The sequence below is a fragment of the Staurois parvus genome, unplaced genomic scaffold, assembly GCF_062004578.1.
Source record: "Staurois parvus isolate SC_StPar_1 unplaced genomic scaffold, SC_StPar_1.0 ptg000263l, whole genome shotgun sequence".
Taxonomy (NCBI): domain Eukaryota; kingdom Metazoa; phylum Chordata; class Amphibia; order Anura; family Ranidae; genus Staurois; species Staurois parvus.
Window position 1 is genome coordinate 3,667,184 of NW_028318059.1, and position 23,324 is coordinate 3,690,507.

A 23,324-nucleotide genomic window follows, 5' to 3' on the forward strand; every position below is an offset into this window, starting at 1 on the left:
GAGTCCACCACTTGGAAAGGGAGGGACTGCAGCACCAGCAACTTGGACAGGAGGACGTTCAGCTTTTGCACCGTCGGGTGCGTGCTCGCAAACTGTTGTCTCTTGGAAACGGATTCCAAGAAAGACTGCTGACGGAATCCGTGAAGAGGAGTAGCAGGAGAAGGAGCATCTGAATGAGCGGAAGATGCCAACGAGCGACAACTCCCCTCAGCAGAGGTGTTGGAGCCTTGACTGGCTGATAGAGGGCGATTGACGTCGGGTGACGGAGCAAGTAACGGAGCGGGTGATGGAGCGGGGGCTGGGGCAGGCAGAACCGCCGTATCTTTATCACGGTTTTCCCAGGCCACCGAATGGCGACGCTGCATATGCTGACGCAACGCTGTAGTCCCAACATTGGCCCCCTGGCCACGCTTGACTTTCTGGCCACATAGTCGACATACGGCTACGTTTACTTCCTCGGGCGGCGTGACGAAAAATTGCCACACCGCCGAGTAGGAAACGTTGCCCCCGCTACTCCTCACTGGCTGACTGCTACTTCCTCCGTGCACACCGGCACCACTACTGGCCGTGGTGGTAGGCTGCAGTGGAGCTGGTGCTCTACTCCGTGGCCGTTTGGCTCCACTGACACTGCTGCGACCCTGCTGCCTCCTGGGCAACCCACCGACTGTTTTGCTCGCTGGCAAGCTGGCACCCTCTTCTCCTGATGATGCGGAAGCAATAGCCTGATGACGACGAGGCTGCCAAGTGCAATCAGCCTCATCATCATCAATTAGGGTCTCCGCGTCACTACTAGCCCCCTCGGCTGCGTGTGGGTCAGGAGACAGACCTGTCTCTAGACCGGCTACCGAGCCACTCTCCTCGCCAGTACTTCTTCGCCTGGCTGCTGAAGAGGCGGATGTCTCCCCCCGTTCCTGACCGCCCTCTGTTAGCTCTTCCTCACTGTACAGTGGGGCTGAGCGCACAGCATGCGATACTTTGCTTGGTGAGGGAACACCAAAGGACAGGGGCAGGTCGAGGACACGTGATTTCAGTGGGCTTGCTCCCGGGCCATGCCAACTATCGGTTGTGTCTGACGTACCCACCGACCGTTGGCTGTAGGTGTCAGAGGTGACCTGGGAAGAGGAAGACGACCGAGTCAACCAATCGATGACGGCAGGGTTGTCGGTGGAGACACGACCGCTGGATGACACCGGGAGCACTGGCCTCTGGCTGCGACTAGTGCTGCCTCGACCCCTTCCTCTGCTGCCACGTCTGCTCGCTCCTGAAACATTGCCTCCTCTGCCACTCCTCTGCGTGTTGTCTGACATACTCTTTAATTCAATAAGCACCCCAAAAATAAAACCGGATTTAACTCTTTGAACGTACAATAGTGGTTGTGAAGCAGAAAGTCAGTTTATTTAGCACAATCGGTCAATTGCAGCTTGCCGTTGGCTGGAAACTGTACGTTTATGTCACTGGAATGCACTAATCACCCAAAAAATATTACCGCCACCCGGCGTGTAAATGGATCTAACTCTTTGAACGTACAATAGTGGTTGTGAAGCAGAGAGTCAGTTTATTGTACACAATCGGTCAATTGCAGCTTGCCGTTGGCTGGAAACTGTACGTTTATGTCACTGGAATGCACTAATCACCCAAAAAATATTACCGCCACCCGGCGTGTATATGGATTTAACTCTTTGAACGTACAATAGTGGTTGTGAAGCAGAAAGTCAGTTTATTTAGCACAATCGGTCAATTGCAGCTTGCCGTTGGCTGGAAACTGTACGTTTATGTCACTGGAATGCACTAATCACCCAAAAAATATTACCGCCACACGGCGTGTAAATGGATCTAACTCTTTGAACGTACAATGGTGGTTGTGAAGCAGAAAGTCAGTTTATTGTACACAATCGGTCAATTACAGCTTGCCGTTGGCTGGAAACTGTACGTTTATGTCACTGGAATGCACTAATCACCCAAAATATATTACCGCCAGCCGGCGTGTAAATGGATTTAACTCTTTGAACGTACAATAGTGGTTGTGAAGCAGAAAGTCAGTTTATTTAGCACAATCGGTCAATTGCAGCTTGCCGTTGGCTGGAAACTGTACGTTTATGTCACTGGAATGCACTAATCACCCAAAAAATATTACCGCCACCCGGCGTGTAAATGGATCTAACTCTTTGAACGTACAATGGTGGTTGTGAAGCAGAAAGTCAGTTTATTGTACACAATCGGTCAATTGCAGCTTGCCGTTGGCTGGAAACTGTACGTTTCTGTCACTGGAATGCACTAATCACCCAAAAAATATTACCGCCAGCCGGCGTGTAAATGGATTTAACTCTTTGAACGTACAATAGTGGTTGTGAAGCAGAAAGTCAGTTTATTTAGCACAATCGGTCAATTGCAGCTTGCCGTTGGCTGGAAACTGTACGTTTATGTCACTGGAATGCACTAATCACCCAAAAAATATTACCGCCAGCCGGCGTGTAAATGGATTTAACTCTTTGAACGTACAATAGTGGTTGTGAAGCAGAAAGTCAGTTTATTTAGCACAATCGGTCAATTGCAGCTTGCCGTTGGCTGGAAACTGTACGTTTATGTCACTGGAATGCACTAATCACCCAAAAAATATTACCGCCACCCGGCGTGTAAATGGATCTAACTCTTTGAACGTACAATGGTGGTTGTGAAGCAGAAAGTCAGTTTATTGTACACAATCGGTCAATTGCAGCTTGCCGTTGGCTGGAAACTGTACGTTTCTGTCACTGGAATGCACTAATCACCCAAAAAATATTACCGCCACACGGCGTGTAAATGGATTTAACTCTTTGAACGTACAATAGTGGTTGTGAAGCAGAAAGTCAGTTTATTTAGCACAATCGGTCAATTGCAGCTTGCCGCTGGCTGGAAACTGTACGTTTATGTCACTGGAATGCACTAATCACCCAAAAAATATTACCGCCACCCGGCGTGTAAATGGATCTAACTCTTTGAACGTACAATAGTGGTTGTGAAGCAGAAAGTCAGTTTATTTAGCACAATCGGTCAATTGCAGCTTGCCGTTGGCTGGAAACTGTACGTTTATGTCACTGGAATGCACTAATCACCCAAAAAATATTACCGCCACACGGCGTGTAAATGGATCTAACTCTTTGAACGTACAATGGTGGTTGTGAAGCAGAAAGTCAGTTTATTGTACACAATCGGTCAATTGCAGCTTGCCGTTGGCTGGAAACTGTACGTTTATGTCACTGGAATGCACTAATCACCCAAAAAATATTACTGCCACCCGGCGTGTAAATGGATCTAACTCTTTGAACGTACAATAGTGGTTGTGAAGCAGAAAGTCAGTTTATTTAGCACAATCGGTCAATTGCAGCTTGCCGTTGGCTGGAAACTGTACGTTTATGTCACTGGAATGCACTAATCACCCAAAAAATATTACCGCCACCCGGCGTGTAAATGGATCTAACTCTTTGAACGTACAATAGTGGTTGTGAAGCAGAAAGTCAGTTTATTTAGCACAATCGGTCAATTGCAGCTTGCCGTTGGCTGGAAACTGTACGTTTGTGTCACTGGAATGCACTAATCACCCAAAAAATATTACCGCCAGCCGGCGTGTAAATGGATTTAACTCTTTGAACGTACAATAGTGGTTGTGAAGCAGAAAGTCAGTTTATTTTGCACAATCGGCAAACTGCAGCACCAACTGTGCACGACAGCCACCAAAAAAAAAAAGGGTGTATGTCACTTTAAATTTTTGATTCTTTGATAGCTGTGGCCCTGAGTAACGATTCTGTGTCCCTGAGTAACGATTCTGTGTCCCTGAGTAACGATTCTGTGTCCCTGAGTAACGATTCTGTGTCCCTGAGTAACGATTCTGTGGCCCTAAAGTCTCTGTGGCCCTAACTCTGTCCCTTAATACAGACAGGTCTGTCTCTCTTGAATGACTGGAGGCTAATGGAGAATTCTAAGATGGCCGCGATTTATAGCTCCACCATTACACAGTGCTGGCTGGCTGCTGATTGGCTAATGCGATCACATGTCATGATTCATGACTCATGAATGCATTATGGGTCAGCGCGCCTTGTCTGCGCGCCTTCCCAGAGATCCCCGCCCCATCTTCTCTGTCCATTTTCTCCTGTCGCCACACATGTCGCCGCCATTTTTGGGAAAATTCGATTCGTGCATCCGAAGTTTGCTAATCTTCGGATTCGTCGCGAATCGAATTTTTCCAAATCTTCGGAACGAATTCCACTTCGTCATGTTCGATTCGCTCATCTCTACTTATAATCTAAAAGATTATACTTCTAATGAACTGTGCTTTCACAGGTTACAGCAGGAAACAAACGGTTAATATGAATCACGTAGTAGCAAGAAAAAGAGAGGAAGGCGCCTCTAAGTGCAGTATTGACAATTTATTTAGTAAACAATGGAAAAATTTGCACTTACAAGATAAACTGTTAAAAAGACTCATCATGTGGTAATTAGATCCAGGTGGGACATCCAGCCGTCCAGCAGCAAACTATGCCTATAGGATCAGGAAGTAGAGTCCAGGATGTGCCTGTGCATCAAAAATGAAGCTTGGAGAGCAGAGTCAGATGTAGCAGGTGAAGGGGGCGGTAATGCATTTCGGAGCATGCTCAATAGGCTCCTTCTTCAGACCTGAGCCCCAGTAGAACCCTGACATTTTTATAGTGTGAAGGGAATGGGAGGGAGGCAAGTAATTCCTGGGTCCTAAGGACCTACATGTTTTCCTGCATCGTACAGAAATTAACACAAGTATAAAAAAGATATAAAAACAGAAATAAAAATAGAAATAAAAACAGAAATAAAAATAGAATTGAATCATGTAGTAGGCTTATCTATCCACAAAACAGGCTGCAGATCAAAATATCAATATAAAAATATGTATGTGCCAAAATTAAAACACCTCCCACCTCCCCAAATCCCCCACACATACATTTCTCATCAGGTTTGTCTGAAAACTGCATTTCATTCTAAAAGAGCAAGCAAACTATAGCCAAGTGCAGGTTTGGAAGAGCAGAGCAATTGACATGGGTTAGAATTACAATGCAAAGATAATAACCACACAATCATTGTACAATAACACACAAACACACCTTAGAAGGAAAAAAATGTAAAACATTTACAGCCCACATCAAAACACAGCATGAGTGTGGCCTGGGGCAATTCACCACAATATCTATTCCTGTCCAAACCAGACTTACAGACCTGGCCTCTTCCAGGGCAAAAATCACCCACTATTATTATTATTATTATTATACAGTATTTATATAGCGCCAAAGGGTATGCTCAGCACTGTACAGTAGCAAGGGGGACAGAACATGAGACAAGACAGTAACAATACAATACACGAGGGGTTCGAGGGCCCTGCTCTTTTGAGCTTACAATCTAGGAGGGAGGGGAAGGTGGTACAGGAGGAAATGGCTGTGGGGGGTGGAGTGGTGGGAGGAGTGGAGGAGGTTAGTTGTTAGGTGAGGTCAGGTGTTAGGTGAGGTTGGGGTAGGCTTCCCTAAAGAGGAGGGTTTTCAGGGTGCGTCTGAAGGTGAGGAGGGTAGGTGACAGTCTGATGGATTGGGGTAGGGAGTTCCAGAGGATGGGGGAAGTCCTAGAGAAGTTCTGCAATTGGGCGTGGGAGGAGGAGACCAGGGAGCTAGAGAGAAAGAGGTCCTGTGAGGAGCGGAGGGCACGAGTAGGGTAGTATTTGGGTATCAGGTCGGTTATATAGTTTGGGGCGGAGTTGTGAATGGCTTTGTAGGTCAGAGTTAGCAGTTTGAATTTGATGCGTTGGGCAATCGGGAGCCAATGAAGGGATTGGCAGAGGGGGGAGGCAGATGTGGAGCAGTTGGTGAGGTGGATGAGTCTAGCCGCTGAGTTTAGGATCGACTGGAGTGGGGATAGCGTTCGTTTGGGTAGGCCAGTGAGAAGGGAATTGCAATAGTCCAGGCGTGAGATGATGAGGGAGTGTACGAGTTGTTTGTTGATGTCTGGCGTGAGGAATGTGCGTATCTTGGAGATGTTGCTGAGGTGGAGCCTGCAAGATCTAGATAGCAGTTGGATGTGGGGTAGGAAGGAGAGGTGGGAGTCCAGGGTGACACCGAGGGCTTTGGCGTGTGGGGTGGGAGAGATGGTGGCGTTGTTAGTAGTGATGGAGAGGATGGGGGGGAGCGCGGGGGGGGGGAAGACCAGGAGCTCGGTTTTGGATAGTGCAAACTTTATATAACATAGGCCACACCCACAACTGTCATTCATTTGGTCAGAGAAAGTGTTTGCACTTGATTAATTCTCTTCCCACCTGCGTTAACCCTTGGTATACAGGCCCCACAAATCGGAGTCAGAAAGAAAGCCACAGTGAAGTGTACCTGTGCAGCATACAACATAACATTGAACAGGGATGTGAAAGGGAACCCCATGGCAATATTTATTGGCACTATGGGCACAATTCACTCCAGATTATCGCATGAGTTAAGGCAGTCACATGATCACACCTCGCATGTAATACTGAAAATGTCAATTCACTTTTGCTAGTATGCAGGATTTCCCATAAATCAGCTCTAATAGCAGACAATAGGGTGCGACTTGGCATACGATTTGCAAGTTGCATGTCATGCAAATCACATGCCAAGTCGCACTCAATGTGACCGCTATTAGTGCGTTCATATTGGTGTGCTTCAAACTTGGTTGGAGCTGCAACAATTTCTAAAGTAATGAATACACTACTTTTCATTTGCAGAGAGATCTGTGTCAGATGTCTTTCAAATCGCACTTTAAATCAGCATCTCCCCCGACTTTGAAATCATGCGACTTCACTGTAAATCACATGATGTGACCATAGTGTAAGTCACACCACTTCAAAATCCGCTTTGATGTGACCGGGGTGGCCCCCAGTCACATCGGATGCAATTTGGCATGCGATTTGCATGCCAGGCAACTTGCAAATTGTAGGCCAAGTTGCACCCTATTGTCCACTATAGGCTCCATTCACATCCAATCTGATTTTGAAATCGTGCGACTTCACTGTAAGTTGCCCAATTTCAAATCAGATTAAATGTGACGGTGGTGTTTGCCCCCAGTCACATCAGGTGCAATTTGGCATGCGATTTGCAAGTCGCAGGGCATGCAAATCGCATGCCATGTTGCATCCAGGGTGCATGATTTCAGGTGTGATTTGGGGATTGAAATTGTACCTGATATTGGATCTAATGAATGTGGATGTGAGTGTCTTAACGTAAGCGATTTGCTGCAGCACAATTTCAAAAGTAGTTCTTGTCTAACTTTTTCTGCATTTTGTAGCGATTTCACATATAGACTACAATAGAAATCACAATGCAAAACACAATTGAAAACGCAATAACTCGGTAAATCTGCAGAAAACACGGTGAAATTGCCAACAAAAAGCACAATTTTAAATCGCATCTAGTGTGAACCAAGCAGGCAATTCAACAAAGGAAATAAATCTTTGAAGGCATCTGCATGCTTGGATAAGGGTCTGTTATGGATTTGGAGAGGGACTCCATGCCATTATTTTTTTTTTTTTTTAATCCTTTTCTTTCTCTCTCCCTCAGCTCTTGGCTTAACAAATCCTTCCCAAAAGGGGGCGGAGAGCAAACCAGCATTATCAAATCAATCATTAGTCCAGGCCCTTATCTCAAGGTGCAGCTTTAAAGGTGTTTGAACAGACAAGGCCTCATTCTAATTCACATTCTAGGGATCATTTAGACAGCAAGCAAAGATGCTGCCACCAGCACATCTAAGTTAGGGTAGCCACCCAGGGAGATTATGCAAATTCATTGTTGTGGTTGGGATTCAAACCAACAACCCTAGCGCTGTGAGGCAGCAGTGCTAACCAATTATCCACTGAGCTGTTGAACACTAATCCTGCCTGTATTTCTGTGGTGTGAATCAACCCTAATGCAGGCCATAGACGGGGAGAAAAACGGCAGATTTTTCTTTTAAAAAACGAAAAATCTGTCGTTCAAGCGGCCGACATTAGCATCAATGGTAAAAAAAAATCGTCTGATTTTTATCCCGTCTACAGCCGGCAAAAAGTGTCCCTGCAGAGAGCTCCGCTATTTCTGACAGTTCTTTGACAGTTCCTTGACATTTACAGCGGTTGCAACATTGTATCTATTTGTTTCCATTTAGGATACAGATGTTTTTATTCGAAAACAAATAGATACAATGTTGCAACTGCTGTAAATGTCAAGGAACTGTCAAAGAACTGTCAGAAATAGCGGAGCTCTCTGCAGGGACACTTTTTGCTGGACTGGAATTCCTCTTATTTTTCATCCTACTTCTTTTTCTTCTTTTTCATCATCATCCTCTTCTTCATCGTCATCATCATCCTCTTCTTCATCATCATCATCTTCTTCTTCATCATCATCATCCTCTTCTTCTTCTTCTTCATCATCATCATCCTCTTCTTCTTCTTCTTCACCATCATCATCCTCTTCTTCTTCTTCTTCTTCTTCATCCTCATCCTCTTCTTCTTCTTCATCCTCTTCTTCTTCTTCTTCTTCTTCTTCTTCTTCTTCCTCATCCTCTTCTTCTTCTTCCTCATCCTCTTCTTCTTCTTCTTCTTCATCCTCATGCTCATCCTCATCTTCTTCTTCTTCATCCTCATGCTCATCTTCTTCTTCTTCATCATCCTCATCCTCTTCTTCTTCATCATCCTCATCCTCTTCTTCCTCTTCATCCTCATCCTCTTCTTCATCCTCATCCTCTTCTTCTTCTTCATCCTCATCTTCTTCTTCATCCTCATCTTCTTCATCATCATCATCCTCATCTTCATCCTCATCCTCTTCTTCTTCTTCTTCTTCTTCTTCATCCTCATCCTCTTCTTCATCATCATCCTCATCCTCTTCTTCTTCTTCTTCTTCATCCTCTTCTTCTTCCTCTTCTTCTTTTTCTTCTTTTTGTCTTCCTCTTGCAGGTCACTGCTCATGCGCAGATTTTTATCAGTAAAAAATCGGCCGATTTGCCCATCATTGCCGCGAAAATCGGCCGATCGGCAAAATCGGCCGATTTTTTTCCAACTTTACCGATTAAAAAAAAGGCCAAAATACCAAAAAACGGCCGAACAAATAGCCCACTAACGATCCGAAAATCGGCCGATTTTATTTTCGGCTGAAAAATCGGCCGATTTTCGACCCATCTATGGCCTGTATTAGTCCCTGGGCAAGGTCAGTGTAACTAGCCAGATATCTCAAATGTGACACAAATGGTGTACCATGTTGCTAATTCAGATGTATGTTGGTTCTATATATCCCAATACAAAGGATTGCAATACTAATACAGGCATACCTTGGTTTACCAACGCCTCGGTTAACGTAATTTTTGGTTTACGAATGAAAATCCATTGAATATAACGCCTCGGCTTACACAATTGTTAGTCATTTTTTTCACAATACAAGGTGTATGTTGGCGCTGATTTTTAAATGCAAATGCCAGCCTTTTTTTTTTCTTCACTATAGTTCAGAAGCTTATCTATCACGTTCCCCGAAGTTACAGAAAACTTTGTATCTTTTAATAAACTAAAAGTAAACATTGTTTCCTTTAGGGATATAAACGCAAAGAAAACTTGCACTTTTAGCTGGGGGAAGTGACAGCTGAATTTCTGAGCTATAGTGAAGAAAAAAAAAGCGAGAATTACATTTAAAAACCAACACCATAATAAATAAAACACGGCGTGGGGTCCCCCCTCCCATCCACACCAAGCCCTTTGGGTCTGGTATGGATCTTAAGGCGTAACTCCACGCCAAAATTAAAAAACAAAAAAAACGGCGTGGGGCCCCCCCGAAATCCATACCAGATCCTTATCCGATCATGCTGCCCGGCAGGTCAGGAAAGGGGGGTGGACAAGTGAGCACCCCCCCTCCTGAACCATACCAGGCCACATGCCCTCAACATGGGGGCGGTGCTTTGGGGCAGGGGGGCTCCACCCCCAAAGCACCTTGTCCCCATGTTGATGGGGACAAGGGCCTCTTCCCCACAACCCTGGCCGATGGTTGTGGGGGTCTGCGATTCTTATCAGAATCTGGAAGCCCCCTTTAACAAGGGGGTCCCCAGATCCTGGCCCCCCCTACGTGAATGAGTATGAGGTACATGGTACCGCTACTAATTCACAAAGAAACAAAAAGTGTAGTGTAAAAAAAACACATGACATGGTCTTTGACAAGTCCTTTAATAAAAGAAAAATCTCAAAGAATGTCCCCCGAAGTAGATCCAACGTCAATCACGGTGTAAAGTGCCGGCGACCTAAAAAAATTTCAAAAAAAAGGTTCCGCTCCCGACGTTGGCTGCTCAGCCTTCTGCTGTGAGCCTGGGTGACAGCTCTTAAATATGTAAGGGCCGGGGACATCATCCGAGTGACCCGCCCCATGTGACATCATTGATGTGACATGGGGTGGGGTCACATGCGCGATGTCCCCGGCTTGCCCCGCCTTTTACATAATTAAGAGCTGTCACCCAAGCTCACAGCAGAAGGCTGAGCAGCCAGCGTCGGGAGCGGAACCTTTTTTTTTCTTCTTTTTTCTGGTCGCCGGCGCCTTACATCGTGATTGACGTTGGATCTACTTCGGGGGGCATTCTTTGAGATTTTTCTTTTATTAAAGGACTTGTCAAAGACTGTGTCCTGTGTTTTTTTACACTACACTTTTTGTTTCTTTGTGAATTAGTAGCCGTACCATGTACCCCATACTCATTCACGTGGGGGGGGGGTAGAATCTGGGGGCCCCCTTGTTAAAGGGGGTTTCCAGATTCTGATAAGCCCCCCAGCCGCAGACCCCCACAACCACTGGCCAGGGTTGTAGGGAAGAGGCCCTTGTCCCCATCAACATGGGGATAAGGTGCTTTGGGGGTGGAGCCCCCCTGCCCCAAAGCACCCCCCCATGTTGAGGGCATGTGGCCTGGTATGGTTAAGGAGGGGGGTCATTCGCTCGTCCCCCCTCTTTCCTGACCTGCCGGACAGCATGCTCGGATAAGGGTCTGGTGTGGATTTTGGGGGGGACCCCACACCGTTTTTTTTACATTTTGGCGTGGAGTTACCCCTTAAGATCCATACCAGACCCAAAGGGCTTGGTATGGATGGGAGGGGGGACCCCACGTCATTTTTTTTTTTTTCTTCAATTGCAGACCTTTATTTTTAGATTCAGCTGTCAAAATATATATTATCTAGACCTTCAAAATATGTAAAATCATTACAGAAATAATTATAAAGTATAAGAAACAAAAACAGAATCAATAGAACTAAGGAAATCAAATTAGAATACATAAAGATATGCCTAGCTACAAATAGTGCTGTTTGTTAAACACAATACATGCGATCGAGTGCCGTCTGTCAGAGGACTCCACACTGAGATTTACTATTAAACAGCGTCTAAAAAGAAAGCGCCCTTGGCAGACGGCTAAAATGTGTTCTGCACATGCACATTTATATCCGTCCATAGACGCTGGAAAAGCTTCTAGTTCTTCACTGTCATGACTTTAAAAAAACTATTTTTTACACATTTTAAAATTTTTGTTTGTTTAAAGTGAAGTCCCAATATTTGGGAAAGCAAATTTTAATGTGAACATGTCTCTGCATTGATTTTTGGTGGTGTTAGACGTGCTTCTTAGCAAGTCTGCTTTTTGAGACTGATTCCTGGATTGTGCCTGGTTAGTAAATTCGATTTCGCGTCTACTTGTTGACGCTTTCTTTAGTAAATGTCTTTGCCGTCTAAAAGTAGACGGTCGCTATTAAAAAGTAGACGTTAGCCCACGGAAATGCGCCTAGGCACATTAGTAAATCAGGGTCATAGTGTCATTTGTTCCAATGTTCCACCACTTTAGAAGTCTGTTTAGCTTTTTCATAATCGGGCTCTGGTGCTGCAGCCTCTCCACATACCCCTGATGCGATGAAGAGGCAAGGTGATCAGGGGCTGTACCAAAGGACAGATCTACGGTTAATTTTGCCTCCTGTCAGAATATTAAATGGTAAGGTGAATAGCCTGTAGTGTTGTTTTCAGTGCTGTTGTATGCGTGTACCACTGCAGCGATATGCTGACTCCACTGTTGCTTCATCTCCAGAAGAGGGCCAACAGTTATCAGCTTGCTTTCAAAGTCTCTGCCCTGGTCTGAGTGAATCCTTTGTGGAAGTCCATAGTGCACAAATCATTTTTCTACTCTAACTTTGGATATTGTAGATGTTTATTGGTTTCTGGTAGGGAATGCCTGAGCGTATCTAGAGAAGTGGTCAGTCACTGCTAAAATATTCCCCCGTCCGCTAGAGTCCGGTTCCAGACACAGGAAATTGATACACAGCAGCTCCATTGGTCCTTGGCTTTGGAGGTGGCTCATGAAGGCAGTCTGTTTGGGCAGGGTTTTCTTCTGCATACAGCTCATGCAGGTACTACAGTATTCCTCTACTTCTGACTTCATTCAACGCCAGTAGAATCAATCTCTCACCATGCTCATCATACAGCGACTTTAAAACTGCCCTTTCTGAACTGAGATGGCAAGAGTTGCCATTGATTGTCACTTCAGTCCAAGGGGCCCCTTAAGTAGACCACCCTGTTCCTCAGTTCCATCCTATCCCACTGTCTGTGAATTACCTTGGCATCTGGGGGATCATCTACCCAGAGTAGACTATGTTGTGCTTCCAAAAGAGCCCTTTTTGTAAACTGACAGAGCAGGTCTTGATTCTGGGCTTCCTGCATGTCTTTCATAGTGAGTTGAGGTACAGTAGTTCCTCACCCTGCAGCTGTGACACATTACATTAATACTGAGGGATACATGCATTTCGGGCTCCCATAACTTGTGCATAGGCCATCCCCATGGCTACATATATGACTCCTTGGCTCATAGCCTGCACCTCTTCTGGGGATACTTGCAGCAAATTGGGCTCGGTAGCTTAGATGCAATGAGGTCTCCTGGATAGGGCGTCCACATCCCTATTTCCCACTCCAGGGCAGTACTTTAGGCTGAATCAGAATCCAGATAAGAAAGCCAGCCAGATCTGCAGTTGACTCATTTTGTGGACACTGTGCCCAAAAGTGTCACGGTTCTCCACACTGGTAGGAGCACAAGATAGACCTGGCGCCAGATTCTTCCAGATCGGTAGCCAGTGCTGTCACTGTCTGTCCCATTTTCAACATGTCCATCTGCATGGCAACGTGGGCCTCCATGACTTGCCCTATTGTCTTTCAGACCTCACAAAAGGACTGCTGAATCATGGCTTGAGCCTGAGCCAACTGCAACAAAGTCTGTACTATGTTATCTACTGGAACCGTAGCCTGAATTTCAGGGGTTTCCTCCCCAACCAAAGTAGTTTTCGTAACACAAGAGGAGGCCCACGGCCTGGTTCCCCTCTGAACTTCAGCTTTCCAGGCTTTGGCTAAAATCAATTTTTCACATTTATACTGATATGTGTGCTCAAACAATTACTAGCTCTACAATTCTCGACCCTGTCGAACACTTCTCACAAGTCTTCAAGGAACTCGTGTGCTCTGCATCCTGGCTTGTCTCCCTTCAGATTACACACAATGTTAGAGGCAGGGGTTTGCAAACTCTCCACTCTCTGCCTCTTTACAGCATTGGCTACCTCCCATTCTTCTACAGCTTGTATAGCTTGATCAATCCGTGTCAAAGTCATCCTCTCCAAGGGGAGTGGGTGTCTTACCAGAGAAGCATCCCAATATTTGCAAGTTACAACTGGTGTTCGAAGTAGAGCTTTTCAACAGGGTCTCTATGAACTTTCCTAGTTCAGTCAAACTGGTGGCAGGTATTCCCCTGACAACATCAGGTGGAGTAGAGGGTTCAGGTACATCCCTTCCAGGACTCTCTGTACCTGCATCAGAGGGTTCCATTCTCTCTTCCTGGGATATCCTGGTCGAGCCCCCCACATTTAGCTCTACCCCCTCGAGGGCCGCTGAATATTTTTTGCATTCCCTGTCTTTCCTGAGCCCACCTTGGAAGCTCAATCCCTGCTGAAAGCACCTTAGACCTTTGACCAGGAGAACCCCCTGGCTACAACTACAAAATAGACTCACACATAGTTTAGAGTGAATCAATATTTGACTATATTGAGGTCAGAATGCAGGCACAATAAAATTACAAGAAAATATGTGCATAGAATAACAGCGAACACTCTTAGAAGACTCTAGTAAGAGTTGCAACACAGCACAATTTCAATCAGTTTTTAGAAGTCAGAATTTAAACAGTAGCCAAAGTTCTGAGATCTTTCACCCTAGGTGAGCTGAAGGGAAAACTATCAAACTGCCAGACTAACTCATGATTGGGTCCTCAGTTACTGGTGGCTGGGTTTACCTCTGAAAAGGAAAAGAGCTCTTTAATTAGATATATCAATGTCCCTTTAACATTAAAATGTCCAACCTTCTGCACGCTCAATGGCACCCTAGTTGGTGCACATAAAGGTTTAAATCCTTCTTGGTGCAAAGGCAAGATTTCCTTAAGAGAGTGTAAACACAAAGGAAAGGAAACTTCTCCTTTAAGTGATGTAGAATGTTTGATGATGTTTCTTTAACACACATCACACTGCACAGTGACTCTTCACAGAAATGTCTGTGGCTTAATCAGGGTAATGTGTGGCTTCATAGTTTCCATAAGACCAATCACTACTACAGTAAAAAAAGTTGAGAACACAAACATTAAATTATGTTTATACTCATAAAGTGCATCCACCTCAGTGAAGTCCAGGTAACATAGGTGAACAGCAGGGGGAGATCCCAGATAGAAGGACACAGGGGGGCCAATCCACTGAAATAAGTATACTCTAGTCAGGGGTGGCTGCAGACAAAAACTTTTGGGGGTGTTATGCTGGTGATGGAAGTACGAGTGGGGGTTCAAAATGTGTGCTAAGTGCACCGGCTACTGTGCACTTGTGGGCATGGCCAAAAAGTGGACATGGCCATCAAGTGGGTGTTTCTTCATGGTTTATGTCTTATAGTGTAACACTTTTCTCCCTTTGTGTAGACTAAATAAGACCTGGGGGTAAACCAAACAGACTGTGGTATTAAAATAAGCCCAACTGGGGCCAGAAAATATAACCCCCAGCTTGTGTTAAGTTTAGCAATAACCCCCAGCGCAGCATAATAAATAACTCCCAGAACTCTACAATAATTAACCCAGAGTAGGACACAGAAATTAACCCTTATTACAGCCCAGGAAGTAACCAGGGCATGGTTCAATACTTAACCCTCTGCACAGTCATTAACCCCAGCATATCACAATAATTAACCCCCAGCACTGCACAACAGTTAACCCCCAACACTGAACAACAATTAACCCTCAACATTGCACAACAAATAAACCCCCAAATTACACAATAATTATCCCCTAACATTGCAGGATGAGTAACCAACAACACAACACAACAATTAACCCCCAGAACAGTAATAAACACCTAACACAACACAATAATAAACCCCCAGCACAGCACAATAATTAACACCCAACATTGCACAATAATAAATCCCCAGCAGTATAGCAATCGTGCTTCTTTAATGGTGCAACATACAACATAGCATACAGAGTGAAAAGGTTAGCAATATGTGGCATATAGAGTATGAGGGTCAAGACTATGTACATTAGTTCCTCAGTGTGCCCTCCTACATTGGTTTTCAATACTCTTTAGGATGCCTTACATTAGTGGTCAGTGCGCATCTGCACAATGATGGTTAGTGTGTCCCCTGTAGAAAGGTGATCAGCGTGTCATCTGTATATCAATAAAAAGCAAAGAATGGAGCGCAATCCTACACTTCCTCTATAAAATAATACAAATGGACTATTTGCAATGGTAAAGCCTATATATGATTGAAAATGCAGTGCAAATCAAGCAATGTATTGCAATATAGTAGTGATGGTGTCAATTTCTCTGCAAAAAATATTTTGAGAAACTACAGAGCTGCAATGTGCAAACAAATGGTGAAACCCTCTACCTAAATAATAATATAAGACGTGCAAATCAACCAGTGTATTAGAACATAGTAGTAATGGTTTCACCCTCTCTAAAAATGTTAAGTAATATTGTAGAGCTACAATGTGCAAATAGTGGTGAAACCCACCTACATATAATAATAAATGTAAAATATGTGCATCCATTATACATTTATTATTATTATATGTAGGGGGTTCACCACTATTTACAAATTGCAGCTCTACAACATTTATTAACATTTGCAGAGAGGGCAATGCCATCACTATAAATGTTCTAATACACCGATTGATCTACACCTTTTCTATTAATATTGTATGTAGGGGGTTTCACCATTGTTTGCACATTGCAGCTCTGAAATTTCTCAAAATATTTTTGCAGAAAGGATGACATCATCACTACTATATTGCAATACATTGGTTGATTTGTACTGGATATTCATATATAAGTTTTACCATTGCATTTATAAGTCGATTTGTACTATTGTATACAGGAAGTGTAGTGTTGCACTGCATTTTTTGCTTTTTATTGTTTCATGTTGGATGTGGGAACACATATCAATGCTAGCAGCAACCAGCTAAAAAGATTCTGTGGTTATTGCGTTTGAGATTTTTTTTGGTTGCATGGTAGGTGTTTTATTTGATTTGGTATGTTCTCTGTATATTGGTAGTCAGTGGCTCTGTATACTGGTGGTCAGTGTGCCCCTGCATACTGGTGATCAGAGCTTTTTTCTCATAAAATTATTGCAGGATTCAACCATGTTCCCACCGCAATACAAGTGACCCCCTCTCCACCCCACAGGAGAGTGCTATGCATAAAGTGAAGGATTGAGGAAAGTGCAGTGTGCTGCTTACAGCGTGCAGGACTGAAGAAAGTGCAATGTGCTAATTACAGCGTGCAGAGTTGAGGAGAGTGCTACAAGCACAGTGCGTGTTTCAGTGTTTAGGCAAGCGCTACGTACAGAGTGCAGCATTTAATAGTGCGCTACGTACAAAGTGCAGAGATCTGTAGTGCACTATGCACACAGTGCGGAGATCAGGAGTGCACTACATACACAATGCGGAGATCAGGAGTGCGCTACGTACACAATGCAGAGATCAGGAGTGCGCTACGTACACAATGCAGACATCAGGAGTGCGCTACGTACACAGTGCAGAGATCAGGAGTGCACTACATACACAATGCGGAGATCAGGGGTGTGCTACGTACACAATGCGGAGATCAGGAGTGCGCTATGTACACAATGCAGACATCAGGAGTGCGCTACGTACACAGTGCAGAGATCAGGAGTGCGCTAAGTACACAGTGCAGAGATCAGGAGTGCCCTATGTACACAGCGCAGCGTTCAGGAGTGCCCTATGTACACAGCGCAGGGTTCAGGAGTGCCCTATGTACACAATGCAGGGTTCAGGAGTGCCCTATGTACACAGCGCAGGGTTCAGGAGTGCCCTATGTACACAATGCAGGGTTCAGGAGTGCCCTATGTACACAGCGCAGGGTTCAGGAGTGCCCTATGTACACAGCGCAGGGTTCAGGAGTGCCTTATGTACACAGCGCAGGGTGCAGGAGTGCCCTATGTACACAGCACCGGGTTCAGGAGTGTACTACGTACAAAGTGCAGAGATCAGGAGTGACCTATGTACACAGTGCAGAGATAAGGAGTGCCCTATGTGCACAGCGCAGGGTTCAGGAGTTTGCTACATACAAAGTGCAGAGATCAGGAGTGTCCAATATACACAGCACAGGGTTCAGGAATGCACTACGTACACAGTGCAGAGATCAGGAGTGAGCTATGTACACAGTGCAGAGATCAGGAGTGTGCTATGCACACATTGCAGAGATCAGGAGTGAGCTACTGTACGTAAACAGTACAAAGATCAGGAGTGAGCTACATACACAGTGCAGAGATCAGGAGTGCCCTATGCACACAGTGCAGTGTTCAGGAGTGTGCTATGTACAGAGTGCATCGTGAATGGGCTCAGGCAGTTAGTGTGCAAGAGCCCTGGCCTGTTTCTAGAGTGTGGGAAACTGAGGGATGTATTGTGACACCAGCAATGTTTATGTTAAAGATAATGCAAATGGAGAAATAGATGAATGAATGAAGGGATGGATGAATTAATAGAGGGAGGGAGGGAGGGATGGAGGGAGGCATGGCTTTGGATGGAGGGAGGGAGGGAGGGAGGAATGAAGGGGGAGATGGAGCAAGTGAGGGAGGGGGGATGGATAGATGGAGGGATGGATGGTTTTGGATGGCTGGAGGGAGGGATGGATTTGGATGGATGGTGGGAGGGATGGATGAATGGAGGGAGGAATGGTTTTGGATGGATGGAGGAAGGGATGCTTTTGAATGGATAGAGGGAGAGGGATGGATGAATGGAGGAATGGAGAGGTGGATGGGGGGGGATGGTTTTGGATGGATGGAGGGAGGAAGGAGGGGATGGATGGATGAAGGGAGAGGCAGTGTATCCCACACTGTAGAAACAAGCTTCTCCATGCTGGCAGAAGCCTTTTCTTTCCCTTTAGACCAAGTGTAGGAAAACAACTCACATCACTGCAGGCTGGAGAATATGCCTCTTCTAGTCCATCATCCATTACAGGCTGTGTTGTCTCCTCTCCACTCCTCTCCCCTTTCCGTGCAGCTGCAGGCACCTCCTCCTGTTATAGCTTAGAAGACAAATTAGGCAGGCTGGGGAAGAGGGTGGGTACAGTGCTTTCTGATTGGCTGAGGAGGCAGCAGAGGCTGTATATCAATCCGCCTCTGAAACCAGCCTGTTGGGACTCATTAAAGTTTATCACTTTTTGAGGTCATGACAGCTGTATCCCTCCACAGGTAAGAAAAGAGTCCCCAGCCTTCTGGCATAAATAAAGGATGTGTAGGAAAATTGAAATAAAAAAAAAATACTGTGACAAATGCAAGTAGTGGCATCTGAATTTTGGGGGGTGCTAAAAGAATCTCCAAGCACCCACCTGGCGCCGCCCCTGACTCCAGTAGCAATTAGGGAGATGCTTTCCACAGTAGCTTGGTTTTCCTGAGAAGCTGTGTGTTGTTAAGTTCAGGCCCAGCTACCCGCACACTAGTGATGACAGTGAAGGACCTCTGACCTGGCTACAAATCATTTGTCCAGCTACCTCTGCCTCATCATATGTGGACTTTCAAAGCTACATAGTGAGAGAAGTGAAGGAGCTTATTTTGCTGAGTGTGTCCAGGAACACAGAAAGTTGTAGTAAATTAGTTAAAGAGGCTGGTGCATCTGAGCTTGGTGGGTAATAGCTACTACACAAGTCGTGACAATTTCTGTAAAACACCAATCTATAGTTTTAATTATTAAAGTATTGTATTTCCCCCAACATGCTGTATATAAAATCAATGGAATGTACACAAGAGCTTTCACTTTACTATTATGCAGATGAACATACCAAGGTAGTTGTAGTCCAAGAAAACCTTATAAACACTTTCTCACTCTGCTGATGTGGCCTTGCTATTGATAGCGCCTATATAAGCTACCTATCTTTTGCTAAGCCCTGCCTAGTAATAATGGCCCTCATAGAGAAAGTGACTTCTGAAGGGCAGAGGTTAACTGATTGCTATTCTTAAGGGTGGAGAAAGGAAGCTGGTGGGATTTTATTTACATTTTCCTACAAACTCGTTTTCCTTTTTGTTTCTTTATCACAGCAGTCAACCCCCCTTAACTAGCTAACTTAATGCCAGGACAAACATCCGCTTTGTAAAACTTGTGTTGTGGGTTCCTGAATAAAGACTCAATTCTTTTTAGAACAGTAAAACTTCAGTTCATTTTAATTGTTTCTACCTTTAGGTTTGAGCTAATGACAGATCCCCTAGGGAGTTTCATATATGTATATGTAAGCTTGCACATAAACTGCCAGGCTAATTTAACAGAAGACAATAGAACATTCAAATTCAAAGTTATGTTTTCAAATCAGGTTGTGACCCTGTATTCTTTTTATTTTATTTCTTTTTAAAGAAATGTGGAAGCTACTGTTTGGGATTTCTAAAATGCCAAATGTTGGATGTTTACCTTTCAAGCTCTCCTTTTGCTTCAATAGATTGAGTCACTACTCTCCAAAAAATTAAGCAATTAAGGACTTATCTTAACTGCCTTCTGCCCACCGTATTGGGAAATGATGGACGTGCAGGAGCTGTCTTGTTCTGGGAAGACGTCATATGACGTCCTCCCACTCTAGCCACGCAAATGCGCCCCAAAGAGCGTGCAATTTGTGGTGCGCTGTGTCCCCCCAGACACAGCTGATCACCGATCGCAGTAAAGAGCAGATGATGTAGGCTCTTTACCATGTGCTCAGCTGTGTCCAATCACAGCTGATCACATGTAAACAGGAAATGCAGGTTACACTGTTCAACAAATTTTTATTTTTTGCCAGTTTTGGAAACAAAAGGATCCATTTCTTAATGAATTTCACATTCTGAGTTCAAATATAACAATGAAATTTGTCAATTGGCTCTAGTTTTTCTGTAAACAGAAAGTTTTCTACTATAGGCGTAATGACTACATAATGCACAATAATTATATAGATAGATGTCTTTCCACAAATATAAAGCAAGTGATATTGACTACATAACAAAGCCTAAATGGCATAATATATTGCATAGGATTACCAAGAAAAATTATAGCCATAAGCTAAGTTGAATCATTTTAATACTTAGGATTCTCACTAGTTTTGTCTTCAGTTTGTGTCGGTTTTGCTTCTCTTGGCTTTTCTCTTGTATTCGAGGAAAGGGCTATCTCTTACAACTGCACGTGACTACACGCTTCAGGTTCTTCCTCACTTGACTCAACCACGAAGGATTCTGGTGCTTTAGGAATTGGTAGCCCCTCTCCATGAGGAACTGGACGTATTGCCGATGGAATATTTGGATAGTGCACAGATAACTTTTTCTTCTTATTTAGCCCTTTTACAATTGGAGGCACCATACAAAAGTAACAATTACTAACATGATCTGTTGGCTCTCTCCAAATCATTGGCACAGCGAAAGGCATAGATGCCTTTTTTCCATTCAACCATTGCTCCAGTGCCGTCCCACAAGAATTGCAGCATATATGTGGTGCCCAGCTCTTGTCCTGGTCTCCTATCTTGCAGCCAAAATACAAGTTGTAGGCTTTCTTAATCATTCCTGTTATCCTCCTTTTTTGTGAGATAAAAGTTATTTCACCGCAGATATAGCAGAAATTATCTGCTTTATTCACACAAGTTCGAGGCATTACTGAGTAGCCTATATAAGCATAAAACGAAATGTAAAGACGCTGTCGAACTACAATCAGCTACAGATACTGCAGCTTTTATGCAGTGAAGTGATGCAATTAAAGGCTAATATTGCATCATCTCAGTATACATGCAATTTTCTATTGGTCACCAGTATCAATTGCGCAATATGCAGCTGAAGTTGCATCATAATTTTGAATGGCTTACGTCATTAGATGGGTGAATATATCATGGAAACTAGAGCCAATCAACATTTTTTAGGGTCATTTTCGTTTTCAGCACCCCAAAATTATGTAAGATTAGCTAATTTTATGCCCAAAACTTTTTACCTGTTGAACAGTGTTATCTGCAGTCCTTTCCTCACGTGCTATCAGCGCCGATAAGCGGCAATCCTTGGGGGGGACATTGCTCTGATTATCAGTGCAGTCCAATCAGTACTGCCTTTTAGTGCCCATCATTGCCACTTATCAGTGCCCATCAGGAATGACTGTCAATGCACATCAGTGCCTTCTCATCAGTGCAGTCTCTCAGTGACAATCAGTGCCACCTATCAATGCCAGTCAGTGCTGCCTATCAGTGCCCATCAGTGCTGCCTATCAGTACCCATTAATGCTGCCTTTTAGTGCCCATAAGTGTTGCCTATCAGTGCCGCCTATCAATGCCCATTAGTGCCACACATCAGTGCAGCCTCATTTTGTTTGGGTACAGTGTTGCATGACCGAGCAATAGGCATTCAAAGCATGACAGCACTGAAAGCTGAAAACTGGGCAGGAAGGGGCTGAAAGTGCCTAGTAGGTAGGTAGTTAAAAGAGGCCTTGACACCAGGCCCTTCATTTTAACAATAATCACATAAAATTATGTGCATTTTTTTTTCTCATTTAGCAGGTTATTTACTTGTAAAATCCTTTCCTGTGTAGACTATAGTATATTGTAATAGATATAAATATATATACACTATATTGCCAAATAGTATTGGGACACTGCTGAATCGCTTAAACCTTTGGTGAAAAGTTGAATGATAATTAGTGCAATTTAAAATTTACTTAATTATCATGAGTATACCATTACCTTTTTGGACTTACAGATATATTATATTGCTAAAAGTATTTGGACACCTCTCCAAATCATTTAATTCAGGTGTTCCAATCACCTCCATGGCCTCAGGTGTATACAATCAAGCACCCAGGCATGCAGACTGCTTCTACAAACATTTGTGAAAGAATGGGTCGCTCTCAGGAGCTCAGTGAATTCAAGCGTGGTACCGTGATAGGTTGCACAGTAAGTCCATCCGGGAAATTTCCTTGCTAGTAAATATTCCAAGGTCAACTGTTAGTGGCGTCAGCATTCCAAGACATTTTGGACAATTTCATGCTCCCAACTTTGTGGGAACAGTTTGGGGATGGCCCCTTCCTGTTCCAACATTCCTGCACACCAGTGCACAAAGCAAGGTCCATAAAGAAATGGATGAGCAAGTTTGGGGTAGAAGAACTTGACTGGCCTGCACAGTGGAGGCCTGAGTGGAGACTGCAAGCCAGGCCTTATCGTCTGATATCGGTGCCTGACCTCACAAATGAGCTTCTGGAAGAATGGTCAAACATTTCCATAGACACAATCTGAAACCTTGTGGACAGCCTTCCCAGAAGAGTTGAAGCTGTTATAGCTGCACAGGGTGGGCCAGCTAAATATTGAACACTACAGACTAAGACTGGGATGCCATTAAAGTTCATGTGTGTGTAAAGGCAGGCGTCACAACATTTTTGGCAATATAGTGTGTGTGTGTGTATATATACGTATATATATATATATATATATATATATATAAAAAGATCAGCACACATAGGCCATTGACAAGTTCATTTACACATTAAAATGGAGGATATTAAGATTTATAGTGCTGGCAGACTACTCCTATGCTAATTCTTCATAACAGGCAGACTGTACCTGTATAACTGTAACAAGGAAAATGTTAATTGGTCACACGTTCAGTGGTTTGCTGTACTGGGTAAGGGGGGGTTGTAGACACTGTAGCTTAATTGTACGTCTTAATTGTTTCTTTTGGTAAAAAGCAAGTAGGGTCTTTTGGTGTTAGGATGAAAAGTGCTTGGCCAACCAATCAGCTGTTTTTAGAAACTGTATATCAAGAAAA

The 23,324-nt window shown here is 44.1% G+C and overlaps 1 long non-coding RNA gene across 1 annotated transcript in view; it reads right to left on the reverse strand.

Moving 5' to 3' along the window:
* The window catches only part of LOC149459330 (uncharacterized), a 95,265-nt gene extending 76,675 nt beyond the window's left edge, over positions 1-18,590 (reverse strand). The window contains exon 1 of the long non-coding RNA XR_016313296.1: positions 18,488-18,590. This is a non-coding gene — a long non-coding RNA (uncharacterized LOC149459330). The remainder of the gene's footprint in view (positions 1-18,487) is intronic.
* Between the last annotated feature and the right edge of the window lie 4,734 nt (positions 18,591-23,324).